Here is an 18466-nt window from a genome sequence, read left to right as displayed (position 1 = left end):
ACTCATGTGACATGATACAACAAATCTGAGCACAAAAAGACTCTTGCAATTAACTTTTCTTACAAGCAGTATGGGCTGAAACAAAGATTTTTGCCTTTTTAGGGAAAAACTTGCATGCAATTTATTCTCAACAGGCTTATATTTAAACCACTTGCTATCCTACAGAAGAAAAGAAATATATTATGTGAAATGGAACAGGTACAATAGACATTGAAAAGTGCATTTGATACAAATTTAGTGAGGTCTTTAATATGGACATCAAATTTTATATACCAAGCTCCCCACTATTGCCTTCATCCAAACAAGGCCTTAGACTAGGGTCATTTATACAACACATTTTGCACATTTTATCTGAGATAAACCTCTTTTCTGTAGATTCAGAGTTCATAAATAAGTAAAAGAAGCAGGTAAAGGCATAGAAACACAAATATTGACACATAAAAACCTGTCAGATAGAAAGTCAGGATGCCATTTATGCATCAATATTGAAAAAGTTATAAAATGTCTATTTTGACCATAAAATGCCAAAATTGGTCATTTTTGCAGAAATTCTATAAAATAAAAGTTTAAATCCTTCAGTTTCATGCTATTTGACAAGTTGACACCATCAAATCATTTAGGGAAGTTGCCAGAGAACAAATTCTATATTTACAGATGTCACCTCTTAGGTCCGAGAACACAATTAAATCGTAGTGCATTTCTTTTAGAACATAAATGAAAATAAAAAAAATCCCACCTGCGCTTTCTCAAAGAAACTTTTACAGTGTGTTGTACTACTTTTGGGACAAATTATATCAAATTTATAGAAAACTTCATCGCCTCTAACTCAAAATATGGACAATTTTATGTTTAGGGCGTCTTGAAATCTTTTGACAGCTTCCGAAGTGCTCATTTTCAACCTTTTTCAGCTGGACCAAATCACTACTTTCCTTTAAAATTCTGGACCCAAATTTTTTTACAGTGTAATTTCATTACCCTACTTGCAATTTGAGGCAGTGAACATGGAGAAATAAATTTGGAAGGGGTATAAAAATTAATGGCAAGTAACCCACTGTCAACACTAGGGACTATATTTGTAAACAACGAAAATCAAGGGACGACAATGGTGGTCTCGGACCTATTTAATAGGGTAGAAAGAGTTGACAAATCTTAAAAAAACTTGGTATGAACAAAGCTTAATGTATTATAACACTGCTTACAAAGTTTCATGACAATAGGATGTATATTATAGACATTAAGTTAAGTTCTATACTCATCTTTGCGTGTAAAATTTTGACGTTAAAATTGAAAAATTTCAACTATCAACATTTGGGGCTTTAAAAATTAAAATATTGCAAAAAAATACTTTTTAAATGCCTTAATATATAACTTATCATGTACTAAAACCAATAGAGTACTCATTTGATTTATCAGACTTGGCATAATTATTCAAAAGTCAAATTTATATGAGCCTGCGCCTAAAAATTCAGGTTTTTCAATGAAGGGGAGCCTTACATGAAGATGTAATATTTTCCAGCAACTTTAAATTTGTGAAGCTTTTTGGTTATAAATAATCCTTACATATGTATTTAAAAAACTTTAAATGGAAAGATAAGTTACAAATAACATATCATATTAGTTTAAAAGGGTCTTAGGCCAAGTAAGACTGGAAAAAATTTAGGGTCAATTAAGGCCGTGCCACATATTTACATTAAAAAATGCATATTGAGGCTATAAGAAATAAAAATTTGTGTCTTTTTTTATCATTTCTATACTCATGTGACATGATACAACAAATCTGAGCACAAAAAGACTCTTGCAATTAACTTTTCTTACAAGCAGTATGGGCTGAAACAAAGATTTTTGCCTTTTTAGGGAAAAACTTGCATGCAATTTATTCTCAACAGGCTTATATTTAAACCACTTGCTATCCTACAGAAGAAAAGAAATATATTATGTGAAATGGAACAGGTACAATAGACATTGAAAAGTGCATTTGATACAAATTTAGTGAGGTCTTTAATATGGACATCAAATTTTATATACCAAGCTCCCCACTATTGCCTTCATCCAGACAAGGCCTTAGACTAGGGTCATTTATACAACACATTTTGCACATTTTATCTGAGATAAACCTCTTTTCTGTAGATTCAGAGTTCATAAATAAGTAAAAGAAGCAGGTAAAGGCATAGAAACACAAATATTGACACATAAAAACCTGTCAGATAGAAAGTCAGGATGCCATTTATGCATCAATATTGAAAAAGTTATAAAATGTCTATTTTGACCATAAAATGCCAAAATTGGTCATTTTTGCAGAAATTCTATAAAATAAAAGTTTAAATCCTTCAGTTTCATGCTATTTGACAAGTTGACACCATCAAATCATTTAGGGAAGTTGCCAGAGAACAAATTCTATATTTACAGATGTCACCTCTTAGGTCCGAGAACACAATTAAATCGTAGTGCATTTCTTTTAGAACATAAATGAAAATAAAAAAAATCCCACCTGCGCTTTCTCAAAGAAACTTTTACAGTGTGTTGTACTACTTTTGGGACAAATTATATCAAATTTATAGAAAACTTCATCGCCTCTAACTCAAAATATGGACAATTTTATGTTTAGGGCGTCTTGAAATCTTTTGACAGCTTCCGAAGTGCTCATTTTCAACCTTTTTCAGCTGGACCAAATCACTACTTTCCTTTAAAATTCTGGACCCAAATTTTTTTACAGTGTAATTTCATTACCCTACTTGCAATTTGAGGCAGTGAACATGGAGAAATAAATTTGGAAGGGGTATAAAAATTAATGGCAAGTAACCCACTGTCAACACTAGGGACTATATTTGTAAACAACGAAAATCAAGGGACGACAATGGTGGTCTCGGACCTATTTAATAGGGTAGAAAGAGTTGACAAATCTTAAAAAAACTTGGTATGAACAAAGCTTAATGTATTATAACACTGCTTACAAAGTTTCATGACAATAGGATGTATATTATAGACATTAAGTTAAGTTCTATACTCATCTTTGCGTGTAAAATTTTGACGTTAAAATTGAAAAATTTCAACTATCAACATTTGGGGCTTTAAAAATTAAAATATTGCAAAAAAATACTTTTTAAATGCCTTAATATATAACTTATCATGTACTAAAACCAATAGAGTACTCATTTGATTTATCAGACTTGGCATAATTATTCAAAAGTCAAATTTATATGAGCCTGCGCCTAAAAATTCAGGTTTTTCAATGAAGGGGAGCCTTACATGAAGATGTAATATTTTCCAGCAACTTTAAATTTGTGAAGCTTTTTGGTTATAAATAATCCTTACATATGTATTTAAAAAACTTTAAATGGAAAGATAAGTTACAAATAACATATCATATTAGTTTAAAAGGGTCTTAGGCCAAGTAAGACTGGAAAAAATTTAGGGTCAATTAAGGCCGTGCCACATATTTACATTAAAAAATGCATATTGAGGCTATAAGAAATAAAAATTTGTGTCTTTTTTTATCATTTCTATACTCATGTGACATGATACAACAAATCTGAGCACAAAAAGACTCTTGCAATTAACTTTTCTTACAAGCAGTATGGGCTGAAACAAAGATTTTTGCCTTTTTAGGGAAAAACTTGCATGCAATTTATTCTCAACAGGCTTATATTTAAACCACTTGCTATCCTACAGAAGAAAAGAAATATATTATGTGAAATGGAACAGGTACAATAGACATTGAAAAGTGCATTTGATACAAATTTAGTGAGGTCTTTAATATGGACATCAAATTTTATATACCAAGCTCCCCACTATTGCCTTCATCCAAACAAGGCCTTAGACTAGGGTCATTTATACAACACATTTTGCACATTTTATCTGAGATAAACCTCTTTTCTGTAGATTCAGAGTTCATAAATAAGTAAAAGAAGCAGGTAAAGGCATAGAAACACAAATATTGACACATAAAAACCTGTCAGATAGAAAGTCAGGATGCCATTTATGCATCAATATTGAAAAAGTTATAAAATGTCTATTTTGACCATAAAATGCCAAAATTGGTCATTTTTGCAGAAATTCTATAAAATAAAAGTTTAAATCCTTCAGTTTCATGCTATTTGACAAGTTGACACCATCAAATCATTTAGGGAAGTTGCCAGAGAACAAATTCTATATTTACAGATGTCACCTCTTAGGTCCGAGAACACAATTAAATCGTAGTGCATTTCTTTTAGAACATAAATGAAAATAAAAAAAATCCCACCTGCGCTTTCTCAAAGAAACTTTTACAGTGTGTTGTACTACTTTTGGGACAAATTATATCAAATTTATAGAAAACTTCATCGCCTCTAACTCAAAATATGGACAATTTTATGTTTAGGGCGTCTTGAAATCTTTTGACAGCTTCCGAAGTGCTCATTTTCAACCTTTTTCAGCTGGACCAAATCACTACTTTCCTTTAAAATTCTGGACCCAAATTTTTTTACAGTGTAATTTCATTACCCTACTTGCAATTTGAGGCAGTGAACATGGAGAAATAAATTTGGAAGGGGTATAAAAATTAATGGCAAGTAACCCACTGTCAACACTAGGGACTATATTTGTAAACAACGAAAATCAAGGGACGACAATGGTGGTCTCGGACCGATTTAATAGGGTAGAAAGAGTTGACAAATCTTAAAAAAACTTGGTATGAACAAAGCTTAATGTATTATAACACTGCTTACAAAGTTTCATGACAATAGGATGTATATTATAGACATTAAGTTAAGTTCTATACTCATCTTTGCGTGTAAAATTTTGACGTTAAAATTGAAAAATTTCAACTATCAACATTTGGGGCTTTAAAAATTAAAATATTGCAAAAAAATACTTTTTAAATGCCTTAATATATAACTTATCATGTACTAAAACCAATAGAGTACTCATTTGATTTATCAGACTTGGCATAATTATTCAAAAGTCAAATTTATATGAGCCTGCGCCTAAAAATTCAGGTTTTTCAATGAAGGGGAGCCTTACATGAAGATGTAATATTTTCCAGCAACTTTAAATTTGTGAAGCTTTTTGGTTATAAATAATCCTTACATATGTATTTAAAAAACTTTAAATGGAAAGATAAGTTACAAATAACATATCATATTAGTTTAAAAGGGTCTTAGGCCAAGTAAGACTGGAAAAAATTTAGGGTCAATTAAGGCCGTGCCACATATTTACATTAAAAAATGCATATTGAGGCTATAAGAAATAAAAATTTGTGTCTTTTTTTATCATTTCTATACTCATGTGACATGATACAACAAATCTGAGCACAAAAAGACTCTTGCAATTAACTTTTCTTACAAGCAGTATGGGCTGAAACAAAGATTTTTGCCTTTTTAGGGAAAAACTTGCATGCAATTTATTCTCAACAGGCTTATATTTAAACCACTTGCTATCCTACAGAAGAAAAGAAATATATTATGTGAAATGGAACAGGTACAATAGACATTGAAAAGTGCATTTGATACAAATTTAGTGAGGTCTTTAATATGGACATCAAATTTTATATACCAAGCTCCCCACTATTGCCTTCATCCAAACAAGGCCTTAGACTAGGGTCATTTATACAACACATTTTGCACATTTTATCTGAGATAAACCTCTTTTCTGTAGATTCAGAGTTCATAAATAAGTAAAAGAAGCAGGTAAAGGCATAGAAACACAAATATTGACACATAAAAACCTGTCAGATAGAAAGTCAGGATGCCATTTATGCATCAATATTGAAAAAGTTATAAAATGTCTATTTTGACCATAAAATGCCAAAATTGGTCATTTTTGCAGAAATTCTATAAAATAAAAGTTTAAATCCTTCAGTTTCATGCTATTTGACAAGTTGACACCATCAAATCATTTAGGGAAGTTGCCAGAGAACAAATTCTATATTTACAGATGTCACCTCTTAGGTCCGAGAACACAATTAAATCGTAGTGCATTTCTTTTAGAACATAAATGAAAATAAAAAAAATCCCACCTGCGCTTTCTCAAAGAAACTTTTACAGTGTGTTGTACTACTTTTGGGACAAATTATATCAAATTTATAGAAAACTTCATCGCCTCTAACTCAAAATATGGACAATTTTATGTTTAGGGCGTCTTGAAATCTTTTGACAGCTTCCGAAGTGCTCATTTTCAACCTTTTTCAGCTGGACCAAATCACTACTTTCCTTTAAAATTCTGGACCCAAATTTTTTTACAGTGTAATTTCATTACCCTACTTGCAATTTGAGGCAGTGAACATGGAGAAATAAATTTGGAAGGGGTATAAAAATTAATGGCAAGTAACCCACTGTCAACACTAGGGACTATATTTGTAAACAACGAAAATCAAGGGACGACAATGGTGGTCTCGGACCGATTTAATAGGGTAGAAAGAGTTGACAAATCTTAAAAAAACTTGGTATGAACAAAGCTTAATGTATTATAACACTGCTTACAAAGTTTCATGACAATAGGATGTATATTATAGACATTAAGTTAAGTTCTATACTCATCTTTGCGTGTAAAATTTTGACGTTAAAATTGAAAAATTTCAACTATCAACATTTGGGGCTTTAAAAATTAAAATATTGCAAAAAAATACTTTTTAAATGCCTTAATATATAACTTATCATGTACTAAAACCAATAGAGTACTCATTTGATTTATCAGACTTGGCATAATTATTCAAAAGTCAAATTTATATGAGCCTGCGCCTAAAAATTCAGGTTTTTCAATGAAGGGGAGCCTTACATGAAGATGTAATATTTTCCAGCAACTTTAAATTTGTGAAGCTTTTTGGTTATAAATAATCCTTACATATGTATTTAAAAAACTTTAAATGGAAAGATAAGTTACAAATAACATATCATATTAGTTTAAAAGGGTCTTAGGCCAAGTAAGACTGGAAAAAATTTAGGGTCAATTAAGGCCGTGCCACATATTTACATTAAAAAATGCATATTGAGGCTATAAGAAATAAAAATTTGTGTCTTTTTTTATCATTTCTATACTCATGTGACATGATACAACAAATCTGAGCACAAAAAGACTCTTGCAATTAACTTTTCTTACAAGCAGTATGGGCTGAAACAAAGATTTTTGCCTTTTTAGGGAAAAACTTGCATGCAATTTATTCTCAACAGGCTTATATTTAAACCACTTGCTATCCTACAGAAGAAAAGAAATATATTATGTGAAATGGAACAGGTACAATAGACATTGAAAAGTGCATTTGATACAAATTTAGTGAGGTCTTTAATATGGACATCAAATTTTATATACCAAGCTCCCCACTATTGCCTTCATCCAAACAAGGCCTTAGACTAGGGTCATTTATACAACACATTTTGCACATTTTATCTGAGATAAACCTCTTTTCTGTAGATTCAGAGTTCATAAATAAGTAAAAGAAGCAGGTAAAGGCATAGAAACACAAATATTGACACATAAAAACCTGTCAGATAGAAAGTCAGGATGCCATTTATGCATCAATATTGAAAAAGTTATAAAATGTCTATTTTGACCATAAAATGCCAAAATTGGTCATTTTTGCAGAAATTCTATAAAATAAAAGTTTAAATCCTTCAGTTTCATGCTATTTGACAAGTTGACACCATCAAATCATTTAGGGAAGTTGCCAGAGAACAAATTCTATATTTACAGATGTCACCTCTTAGGTCCGAGAACACAATTAAATCGTAGTGCATTTCTTTTAGAACATAAATGAAAATAAAAAAAATCCCACCTGCGCTTTCTCAAAGAAACTTTTACAGTGTGTTGTACTACTTTTGGGACAAATTATATCAAATTTATAGAAAACTTCATCGCCTCTAACTCAAAATATGGACAATTTTATGTTTAGGGCGTCTTGAAATCTTTTGACAGCTTCCGAAGTGCTCATTTTCAACCTTTTTCAGCTGGACCAAATCACTACTTTCCTTTAAAATTCTGGACCCAAATTTTTTTACAGTGTAATTTCATTACCCTACTTGCAATTTGAGGCAGTGAACATGGAGAAATAAATTTGGAAGGGGTATAAAAATTAATGGCAAGTAACCCACTGTCAACACTAGGGACTATATTTGTAAACAACGAAAATCAAGGGACGACAATGGTGGTCTCGGACCGATTTAATAGGGTAGAAAGAGTTGACAAATCTTAAAAAAACTTGGTATGAACAAAGCTTAATGTATTATAACACTGCTTACAAAGTTTCATGACAATAGGATGTATATTATAGACATTAAGTTAAGTTCTATACTCATCTTTGCGTGTAAAATTTTGACGTTAAAATTGAAAAATTTCAACTATCAACATTTGGGGCTTTAAAAATTAAAATATTGCAAAAAAATACTTTTTAAATGCCTTAATATATAACTTATCATGTACTAAAACCAATAGAGTACTCATTTGATTTATCAGACTTGGCATAATTATTCAAAAGTCAAATTTATATGAGCCTGCGCCTAAAAATTCAGGTTTTTCAATGAAGGGGAGCCTTACATGAAGATGTAATATTTTCCAGCAACTTTAAATTTGTGAAGCTTTTTGGTTATAAATAATCCTTACATATGTATTTAAAAAACTTTAAATGGAAAGATAAGTTACAAATAACATATCATATTAGTTTAAAAGGGTCTTAGGCCAAGTAAGACTGGAAAAAATTTAGGGTCAATTAAGGCCGTGCCACATATTTACATTAAAAAATGCATATTGAGGCTATAAGAAATAAAAATTTGTGTCTTTTTTTATCATTTCTATACTCATGTGACATGATACAACAAATCTGAGCACAAAAAGACTCTTGCAATTAACTTTTCTTACAAGCAGTATGGGCTGAAACAAAGATTTTTGCCTTTTTAGGGAAAAACTTGCATGCAATTTATTCTCAACAGGCTTATATTTAAACCACTTGCTATCCTACAGAAGAAAAGAAATATATTATGTGAAATGGAACAGGTACAATAGACATTGAAAAGTGCATTTGATACAAATTTAGTGAGGTCTTTAATATGGACATCAAATTTTATATACCAAGCTCCCCACTATTGCCTTCATCCAAACAAGGCCTTAGACTAGGGTCATTTATACAACACATTTTGCACATTTTATCTGAGATAAACCTCTTTTCTGTAGATTCAGAGTTCATAAATAAGTAAAAGAAGCAGGTAAAGGCATAGAAACACAAATATTGACACATAAAAACCTGTCAGATAGAAAGTCAGGATGCCATTTATGCATCAATATTGAAAAAGTTATAAAATGTCTATTTTGACCATAAAATGCCAAAATTGGTCATTTTTGCAGAAATTCTATAAAATAAAAGTTTAAATCCTTCAGTTTCATGCTATTTGACAAGTTGACACCATCAAATCATTTAGGGAAGTTGCCAGAGAACAAATTCTATATTTACAGATGTCACCTCTTAGGTCCGAGAACACAATTAAATCGTAGTGCATTTCTTTTAGAACATAAATGAAAATAAAAAAAATCCCACCTGCGCTTTCTCAAAGAAACTTTTACAGTGTGTTGTACTACTTTTGGGACAAATTATATCAAATTTATAGAAAACTTCATCGCCTCTAACTCAAAATATGGACAATTTTATGTTTAGGGCGTCTTGAAATCTTTTGACAGCTTCCGAAGTGCTCATTTTCAACCTTTTTCAGCTGGACCAAATCACTACTTTCCTTTAAAATTCTGGACCCAAATTTTTTTACAGTGTAATTTCATTACCCTACTTGCAATTTGAGGCAGTGAACATGGAGAAATAAATTTGGAAGGGGTATAAAAATTAATGGCAAGTAACCCACTGTCAACACTAGGGACTATATTTGTAAACAACGAAAATCAAGGGACGACAATGGTGGTCTCGGACCGATTTAATAGGGTAGAAAGAGTTGACAAATCTTAAAAAAACTTGGTATGAACAAAGCTTAATGTATTATAACACTGCTTACAAAGTTTCATGACAATAGGATGTATATTATAGACATTAAGTTAAGTTCTATACTCATCTTTGCGTGTAAAATTTTGACGTTAAAATTGAAAAATTTCAACTATCAACATTTGGGGCTTTAAAAATTAAAATATTGCAAAAAAATACTTTTTAAATGCCTTAATATATAACTTATCATGTACTAAAACCAATAGAGTACTCATTTGATTTATCAGACTTGGCATAATTATTCAAAAGTCAAATTTATATGAGCCTGCGCCTAAAAATTCAGGTTTTTCAATGAAGGGGAGCCTTACATGAAGATGTAATATTTTCCAGCAACTTTAAATTTGTGAAGCTTTTTGGTTATAAATAATCCTTACATATGTATTTAAAAAACTTTAAATGGAAAGATAAGTTACAAATAACATATCATATTAGTTTAAAAGGGTCTTAGGCCAAGTAAGACTGGAAAAAATTTAGGGTCAATTAAGGCCGTGCCACATATTTACATTAAAAAATGCATATTGAGGCTATAAGAAATAAAAATTTGTGTCTTTTTTTATCATTTCTATACTCATGTGACATGATACAACAAATCTGAGCACAAAAAGACTCTTGCAATTAACTTTTCTTACAAGCAGTATGGGCTGAAACAAAGATTTTTGCCTTTTTAGGGAAAAACTTGCATGCAATTTATTCTCAACAGGCTTATATTTAAACCACTTGCTATCCTACAGAAGAAAAGAAATATATTATGTGAAATGGAACAGGTACAATAGACATTGAAAAGTGCATTTGATACAAATTTAGTGAGGTCTTTAATATGGACATCAAATTTTATATACCAAGCTCCCCACTATTGCCTTCATCCAAACAAGGCCTTAGACTAGGGTCATTTATACAACACATTTTGCACATTTTATCTGAGATAAACCTCTTTTCTGTAGATTCAGAGTTCATAAATAAGTAAAAGAAGCAGGTAAAGGCATAGAAACACAAATATTGACACATAAAAACCTGTCAGATAGAAAGTCAGGATGCCATTTATGCATCAATATTGAAAAAGTTATAAAATGTCTATTTTGACCATAAAATGCCAAAATTGGTCATTTTTGCAGAAATTCTATAAAATAAAAGTTTAAATCCTTCAGTTTCATGCTATTTGACAAGTTGACACCATCAAATCATTTAGGGAAGTTGCCAGAGAACAAATTCTATATTTACAGATGTCACCTCTTAGGTCCGAGAACACAATTAAATCGTAGTGCATTTCTTTTAGAACATAAATGAAAATAAAAAAAATCCCACCTGCGCTTTCTCAAAGAAACTTTTACAGTGTGTTGTACTACTTTTGGGACAAATTATATCAAATTTATAGAAAACTTCATCGCCTCTAACTCAAAATATGGACAATTTTATGTTTAGGGCGTCTTGAAATCTTTTGACAGCTTCCGAAGTGCTCATTTTCAACCTTTTTCAGCTGGACCAAATCACTACTTTCCTTTAAAATTCTGGACCCAAATTTTTTTACAGTGTAATTTCATTACCCTACTTGCAATTTGAGGCAGTGAACATGGAGAAATAAATTTGGAAGGGGTATAAAAATTAATGGCAAGTAACCCACTGTCAACACTAGGGACTATATTTGTAAACAACGAAAATCAAGGGACGACAATGGTGGTCTCGGACCGATTTAATAGGGTAGAAAGAGTTGACAAATCTTAAAAAAACTTGGTATGAACAAAGCTTAATGTATTATAACACTGCTTACAAAGTTTCATGACAGTAGGATGTATATTATAGACATTAAGTTAAGTTCTATACTCATCTTTGCGTGTAAAATTTTGACGTTAAAATTGAAAAATTTCAACTATCAACATTTGGGGCTTTAAAAATTAAAATATTGCAAAAAAATACTTTTTAAATGCCTTAATATATAACTTATCATGTACTAAAACCAATAGAGTACTCATTTGATTTATCAGACTTGGCATAATTATTCAAAAGTCAAATTTATATGAGCCTGCGCCTAAAAATTCAGGTTTTTCAATGAAGGGGAGCCTTACATGAAGATGTAATATTTTCCAGCAACTTTAAATTTGTGAAGCTTTTTGGTTATAAATAATCCTTACATATGTATTTAAAAAACTTTAAATGGAAAGATAAGTTACAAATAACATATCATATTAGTTTAAAAGGGTCTTAGGCCAAGTAAGACTGGAAAAAATTTAGGGTCAATTAAGGCCGTGCCACATATTTACATTAAAAAATGCATATTGAGGCTATAAGAAATAAAAATTTGTGTCTTTTTTTATCATTTCTATACTCATGTGACATGATACAACAAATCTGAGCACAAAAAGACTCTTGCAATTAACTTTTCTTACAAGCAGTATGGGCTGAAACAAAGATTTTTGCCTTTTTAGGGAAAAACTTGCATGCAATTTATTCTCAACAGGCTTATATTTAAACCACTTGCTATCCTACAGAAGAAAAGAAATATATTATGTGAAATGGAACAGGTACAATAGACATTGAAAAGTGCATTTGATACAAATTTAGTGAGGTCTTTAATATGGACATCAAATTTTATATACCAAGCTCCCCACTATTGCCTTCATCCAAACAAGGCCTTAGACTAGGGTCATTTATACAACACATTTTGCACATTTTATCTGAGATAAACCTCTTTTCTGTAGATTCAGAGTTCATAAATAAGTAAAAGAAGCAGGTAAAGGCATAGAAACACAAATATTGACACATAAAAACCTGTCAGATAGAAAGTCAGGATGCCATTTATGCATCAATATTGAAAAAGTTATAAAATGTCTATTTTGACCATAAAATGCCAAAATTGGTCATTTTTGCAGAAATTCTATAAAATAAAAGTTTAAATCCTTCAGTTTCATGCTATTTGACAAGTTGACACCATCAAATCATTTAGGGAAGTTGCCAGAGAACAAATTCTATATTTACAGATGTCACCTCTTAGGTCCGAGAACACAATTAAATCGTAGTGCATTTCTTTTAGAACATAAATGAAAATAAAAAAAATCCCACCTGCGCTTTCTCAAAGAAACTTTTACAGTGTGTTGTACTACTTTTGGGACAAATTATATCAAATTTATAGAAAACTTCATCGCCTCTAACTCAAAATATGGACAATTTTATGTTTAGGGCGTCTTGAAATCTTTTGACAGCTTCCGAAGTGCTCATTTTCAACCTTTTTCAGCTGGACCAAATCACTACTTTCCTTTAAAATTCTGGACCCAAATTTTTTTACAGTGTAATTTCATTACCCTACTTGCAATTTGAGGCAGTGAACATGGAGAAATAAATTTGGAAGGGGTATAAAAATTAATGGCAAGTAACCCACTGTCAACACTAGGGACTATATTTGTAAACAACGAAAATCAAGGGACGACAATGGTGGTCTCGGACCGATTTAATAGGGTAGAAAGAGTTGACAAATCTTAAAAAAACTTGGTATGAACAAAGCTTAATGTATTATAACACTGCTTACAAAGTTTCATGACAGTAGGATGTATATTATAGACATTAAGTTAAGTTCTATACTCATCTTTGCGTGTAAAATTTTGACGTTAAAATTGAAAAATTTCAACTATCAACATTTGGGGCTTTAAAAATTAAAATATTGCAAAAAAATACTTTTTAAATGCCTTAATATATAACTTATCATGTACTAAAACCAATAGAGTACTCATTTGATTTATCAGACTTGGCATAATTATTCAAAAGTCAAATTTATATGAGCCTGCGCCTAAAAATTCAGGTTTTTCAATGAAGGGGAGCCTTACATGAAGATGTAATATTTTCCAGCAACTTTAAATTTGTGAAGCTTTTTGGTTATAAATAATCCTTACATATGTATTTAAAAAACTTTAAATGGAAAGATAAGTTACAAATAACATATCATATTAGTTTAAAAGGGTCTTAGGCCAAGTAAGACTGGAAAAAATTTAGGGTCAATTAAGGCCGTGCCACATATTTACATTAAAAAATGCATATTGAGGCTATAAGAAATAAAAATTTGTGTCTTTTTTTATCATTTCTATACTCATGTGACATGATACAACAAATCTGAGCACAAAAAGACTCTTGCAATTAACTTTTCTTACAAGCAGTATGGGCTGAAACAAAGATTTTTGCCTTTTTAGGGAAAAACTTGCATGCAATTTATTCTCAACAGGCTTATATTTAAACCACTTGCTATCCTACAGAAGAAAAGAAATATATTATGTGAAATGGAACAGGTACAATAGACATTGAAAAGTGCATTTGATACAAATTTAGTGAGGTCTTTAATATGGACATCAAATTTTATATACCAAGCTCCCCACTATTGCCTTCATCCAAACAAGGCCTTAGACTAGGGTCATTTATACAACACATTTTGCACATTTTATCTGAGATAAACCTCTTTTCTGTAGATTCAGAGTTCATAAATAAGTAAAAGAAGCAGGTAAAGGCATAGAAACACAAATATTGACACATAAAAACCTGTCAGATAGAAAGTCAGGATGCCATTTATGCATCAATATTGAAAAAGTTATAAAATGTCTATTTTGACCATAAAATGCCAAAATTGGTCTTTTTTGCAGAAATTCTATAAAATAAAAGTTTAAATCCTTCAGTTTCATGCTATTTGACAATTTGACACCATCAAATCATTTAGGGAAGTTGCCAGAGAACAAATTCTATATTTACAGATGTCACCTCTTAGGTCCGAGAACACAATTAAATCGTAGTGCATTTCTTTTAGAACATAAATGAAAATAAAAAAAATCCCACCTGCGCTTTCTCAAAGAAACTTTTACAGTGTGTTGTACTACTTTTGGGACAAATTATATCAAATTTATAGAAAACTTCATCGCCTCTAACTCAAAATATGGACAATTTTATGTTTAGGGCGTCTTGAAATCTTTTGACAGCTTCCGAAGTGCTCATTTTCAACCTTTTTCAGCTGGACCAAATCACTACTTTCCTTTAAAATTCTGGACCCAAATTTTTTTACAGTGTAATTTCATTACCCTACTTGCAATTTGAGGCAGTGAACATGGAGAAATAAATTTGGAAGGGGTATAAAAATTAATGGCAAGTAACCCACTGTCAACACTAGGGACTATATTTGTAAACAACGAAAATCAAGGGACGACAATGGTGGTCTCGGACCGATTTAATAGGGTAGAAAGAGTTGACAAATCTTAAAAAAACTTGGTATGAACAAAGCTTAATGTATTATAACACTGCTTACAAAGTTTCATGACAGTAGGATGTATATTATAGACATTAAGTTAAGTTCTATACTCATCTTTGCGTGTAAAATTTTGACGTTAAAATTGAAAAATTTCAACTATCAACATTTGGGGCTTTAAAAATTAAAATATTGCAAAAAAATACTTTTTAAATGCCTTAATATATAACTTATCATGTACTAAAACCAATAGAGTACTCATTTGATTTATCAGACTTGGCATAATTATTCAAAAGTCAAATTTATATGAGCCTGCGCCTAAAAATTCAGGTTTTTCAATGAAGGGGAGCCTTACATGAAGATGTAATATTTTCCAGCAACTTTAAATTTGTGAAGCTTTTTGGTTATAAATAATCCTTACATATGTATTTAAAAAACTTTAAATGGAAAGATAAGTTACAAATAACATATCATATTAGTTTAAAAGGGTCTTAGGCCAAGTAAGACTGGAAAAAATTTAGGGTCAATTAAGGCCGTGCCACATATTTACATTAAAAAATGCATATTGAGGCTATAAGAAATAAAAATTTGTGTCTTTTTTTATCATTTCTATACTCATGTGACATGATACAACAAATCTGAGCACAAAAAGACTCTTGCAATTAACTTTTCTTACAAGCAGTATGGGCTGAAACAAAGATTTTTGCCTTTTTAGGGAAAAACTTGCATGCAATTTATTCTCAACAGGCTTATATTTAAACCACTTGCTATCCTACAGAAGAAAAGAAATATATTATGTGAAATGGAACAGGTACAATAGACATTGAAAAGTGCATTTGATACAAATTTAGTGAGGTCTTTAATATGGACATCAAATTTTATATACCAAGCTCCCCACTATTGCCTTCATCCAAACAAGGCCTTAGACTAGGGTCATTTATACAACACATTTTGCACATTTTATCTGAGATAAACCTCTTTTCTGTAGATTCAGAGTTCATAAATAAGTAAAAGAAGCAGGTAAAGGCATAGAAACACAAATATTGACACATAAAAACCTGTCAGATAGAAAGTCAGGATGCCATTTATGCATCAATATTGAAAAAGTTATAAAATGTCTATTTTGACCATAAAATGCCAAAATTGGTCATTTTTGCAGAAATTCTATAAAATAAAAGTTTAAATCCTTCAGTTTCATGCTATTTGACAAGTTGACACCATCAAATCATTTAGGGAAGTTGCCAGAGAACAAATTCTATATTTACAGATGTCACCTCTTAGGTCCGAGAACACAATTAAATCGTAGTGCATTTCTTTTAGAACATAAATGAAAATAAAAAAAATCCCACCTGCGCTTTCTCAAAGAAACTTTTACAGTGTGTTGTACTACTTTTGGGACAAATTATATCAAATTTATAGAAAACTTCATCGCCTCTAACTCAAAATATGGACAATTTTATGTTTAGGGCGTCTTGAAATCTTTTGACAGCTTCCGAAGTGCTCATTTTCAACCTTTTTCAGCTGGACCAAATCACTACTTTCCTTTAAAATTCTGGACCCAAATTTTTTTACAGTGTAATTTCATTACCCTACTTGCAATTTGAGGCAGTGAACATGGAGAAATAAATTTGGAAGGGGTATAAAAATTAATGGCAAGTAACCCACTGTCAACACTAGGGACTATATTTGTAAACAACGAAAATCAAGGGACGACAATGGTGGTCTCGGACCGATTTAATAGGGTAGAAAGAGTTGACAAATCTTAAAAAAACTTGGTATGAACAAAGCTTAATGTATTATAACACTGCTTACAAAGTTTCATGACAGTAGGATGTATATTATAGACATTAAGTTAAGTTCTATACTCATCTTTGCGTGTAAAATTTTGACGTTAAAATTGAAAAATTTCAACTATCAACATTTGGGGCTTTAAAAATTAAAATATTGCAAAAAAATACTTTTTAAATGCCTTAATATATAACTTATCATGTACTAAAACCAATAGAGTACTCATTTGATTTATCAGACTTGGCATAATTATTCAAAAGTCAAATTTATATGAGCCTGCGCCTAAAAATTCAGGTTTTTCAATGAAGGGGAGCCTTACATGAAGATGTAATATTTTCCAGCAACTTTAAATTTGTGAAGCTTTTTGGTTATAAATAATCCTTACATATGTATTTAAAAAACTTTAAATGGAAAGATAAGTTACAAATAACATATCATATTAGTTTAAAAGGGTCTTAGGCCAAGTAAGACTGGAAAAAATTTAGGGTCAATTAAGGCCGTGCCACATATTTACATTAAAAAATGCATATTGAGGCTATAAGAAATAAAAATTTGTGTCTTTTTTTATCATTTCTATACTCATGTGACATGATACAACAAATCTGAGCACAAAAAGACTCTTGCAATTAACTTTTCTTACAAGCAGTATGGGCTGAAACAAAGATTTTTGCCTTTTTAGGGAAAAACTTGCATGCAATTTATTCTCAACAGGCTTATATTTAAACCACTTGCTATCCTACAGAAGAAAAGAAATATATTATGTGAAATGGAACAGGTACAATAGACATTGAAAAGTGCATTTGATACAAATTTAGTGAGGTCTTTAATATGGACATCAAATTTTATATACCAAGCTCCCCACTATTGCCTTCATCCAAACAAGGCCTTAGACTAGGGTCATTTATACAACACATTTTGCACATTTTATCTGAGATAAACCTCTTTTCTGTAGATTCAGAGTTCATAAATAAGTAAAAGAAGCAGGTAAAGGCATAGAAACACAAATATTGACACATAAAAACCTGTCAGATAGAAAGTCAGGATGCCATTTATGCATCAATATTGAAAAAGTTATAAAATGTCTATTTTGACCATAAAATGCCAAAATTGGTCTTTTTTGCAGAAATTCTATAAAATAAAAGTTTAAATCCTTCAGTTTCATGCTATTTGACAATTTGACACCATCAAATCATTTAGGGAAGTTGCCAGAGAACAAATTCTATATTTACAGATGTCACCTCTTAGGTCCGAGAACACAATTAAATCGTAGTGCATTTCTTTTAGAACATAAATGAAAATAAAAAAAATCCCACCTGCGCTTTCTCAAAGAAACTTTTACAGTGTGTTGTACTACTTTTGGGACAAATTATATCAAATTGATAGAAAACTTCATCGCCTCTAACTCAAAATATGGACAATTTTATGTTTAGGGCGTCTTGAAATCTTTTGACAGCTTCCGAAGTGCTCATTTTCAACCTTTTTCAGCTGGACCAAATCACTACTTTCCTTTAAAATTCTGGACC

This window comes from Mytilus trossulus, chromosome 6 (genome assembly GCF_036588685.1).
Source record: "Mytilus trossulus isolate FHL-02 chromosome 6, PNRI_Mtr1.1.1.hap1, whole genome shotgun sequence".
NCBI lineage: Eukaryota > Metazoa > Mollusca > Bivalvia > Mytilida > Mytilidae > Mytilus > Mytilus trossulus.
The sequence above is the reverse complement of the archived record's forward strand: the minus strand, read 5'-3'. Positions refer to the sequence as shown.